Genomic DNA, 2,375 nt, shown 5'->3' with positions numbered 1-2,375 from the left:
CTCGTCCGGGCTCAGCCGCCCGTCGCCGGCCGGCTCCGCCGCCTCGCCTCGCCGCCCAGGGTCGCCGCACCATCGCCGCTCCTCCCCGCGCCGCTCCGCCGCCTCAGCCCCGCCTCGCCCCTCGCCGTCCGGCAACCTCGCCCCGCCGGCTGCTTCCTCTTTGTCGACGTCCGTCCTCGGCTTCCACGCCGCCGGTGAACAGTGTCGCGATCCAGATCCGATTTGGGATGTACAATAAACCCTAGGTCATTTTCGTCTAAGTCCCAGAAATTCCGATCCATGTGCTCATGTTCGCGGCTCCGTAACTTTACATCCGTAGCTCCGATTCATGCATATAGCATATCAAAATGTTCATCTCAGAGAGTACATCATTTCATTCCATTGCATTATTTTCATTTGAGTTCATCTTGATATCCGAAATGCTGTCAGAAGAGGACTACTTGAGATAATTGTCAGATCTGCTCCTACATTTAGGTTTTTGTCATTTTTGCCATGATTAATGTGTGCATGATATGCCCTGATGCTCTACATGTGTTTTGTTAAGGGTTTTGTCATCTTTCTAGAGGTGCAACCCATATATTTTTGTGATGTGTGTGGTGACTTGTGCAAGCTTGCAAAGTGGTGCACTTACTAATTTTGTTTTCAGGGACTTAGCATTTCACTAAGTCATGTAGCTGTTTAACTCATGGTGTCATATGTTCATGTTGTTTCCTAGTGATCCGTGCCTATTTTGAGGATGATCAGTAAGGATGTTTTGTTATTATTGTAGTGCTCTATCTATTCATGTCTTTTTTTGCAATTATGGAGCACTCTAGCTTGAGTCAATCGAGCTCTACTTTTGCTACTTCGTGAATCTGGGCAGATTGTCAACTTGTTTGCAATTTTGCCGATGATGTTGTAGTTGATCCGTGCATGATATGCTATTGTTCTTGCCATGTCTAGCTTGCATTTTGTGCCTTCTTGATGAGTGTATGCTTGTCTTGTCATGACTTGCACCGTAGTGAGTGCATCGAGCTCGTAAACATGCCTACTTGAGTTATATTTCAGCATGTGCCAGTTTTTCACTAAGTCTGAAAACTGATTATGTTTTTGCTATGTTCACATGCTTGCAATTGTATTTTCTGATCACTTTTGGCTTAAGGTCACTAAGGAAATTTTGTTAAGCTACTTGAGTAGCTCCATGTCATGCTTTACTTTGCCATGTTCGGATCCTGTAGCATGTAGTTTTGTTGCTCCGAAGAGGGCTACCTGATCTGAAATTCCAGACAAGTGTTAATTTCACTAAGTCTGAGATCTATTTGTCATATGCATTTTTGCCATGTTTGTTTGAACCTGTTAATGGATGAATTGGCCGTAGCTCAGTGCTAGACTTTTGTTAAGCATCTTGTGTGCATCCCTGCCATGTATTTTGTTGTCATGTTTGGGTGCTGTAGCATGTTCATCTCATTGCATTTAGATGGCTACTTGCTGTAAATCGCAGACCGAAGTCATTTTTGTTTCGCTTGCCATTTCCAAACCGTAACTCCGATTCCGACGTTCTTTATATCTTTTTCAAGCGATTTCATCTCATCTTTCCAGTGGCACACTTGGATTCCAATGCCAGGTTCATGCATTTCCTGTCATATATTGCATTTCGCATCCCGCATCGCATCCCGCATAGCATACCATCTTTGCATTGCGTTGTTTGAGTTTGCACGTGTTTGATTGTATCCTTGTTGCTTGTTTGTCTTGTTTGGGTAGAGTCAGGAGACAAGTTTGCTAACGAGGATCCCGTTGAGTTTGCTTTCGAGGATCCAGTCAACTCTGACAAATGTGCAGGCAAGATGATCATACCCTCGAAATCACTACTATCTTTGCTATGCTAGTTTGCTCGCTCTTTTGCTATGCCATTGCTACGATGCCTACCACTTGCTTGCAAGCCTCCCAAATTGCCATGTCAAACCTCTAACCACCATGTCCTAGCAAACCGTCGATTGGCTATGTTACCGCTTTGCTCAGCCCCTCTTATAGCGTTGCTAGTTACAGGTGAAGTTTGAAGGCGTTCCTTGTTGGAACATCTTTTATTTACTTGTTGGGATATCATTATATTGCTATGTTATCTTAAAGCACCTATATACTTGGTAAAGGGTGGAAGGCTCGGCCTCTCGCCTAGTGTTTTGTTCCACTCTTGCCGCCCTAGTTTCCGTCATATCTGTGTTATGTTCCCGGATTTTGCGTTCCTTACGCGGTTGGGTTATAATGGGAACCTCTTGATTTTTCGCCTTGATTAAAGCTTTTCCAGCAATGCCCAACCTTGGTTCTACCATTCGCCACCTAGCCCTTTTCTTTCCCTTGGGTTCTGCAGACTCAAGGGTCATCTTATTTTAACCCCCCCC

Source organism: Triticum dicoccoides, chromosome 5A (genome assembly GCF_002162155.2).
Source record: "Triticum dicoccoides isolate Atlit2015 ecotype Zavitan chromosome 5A, WEW_v2.0, whole genome shotgun sequence".
NCBI lineage: Eukaryota > Viridiplantae > Streptophyta > Magnoliopsida > Poales > Poaceae > Triticum > Triticum dicoccoides.
Note: the sequence above shows the minus strand (reverse complement) of the source record.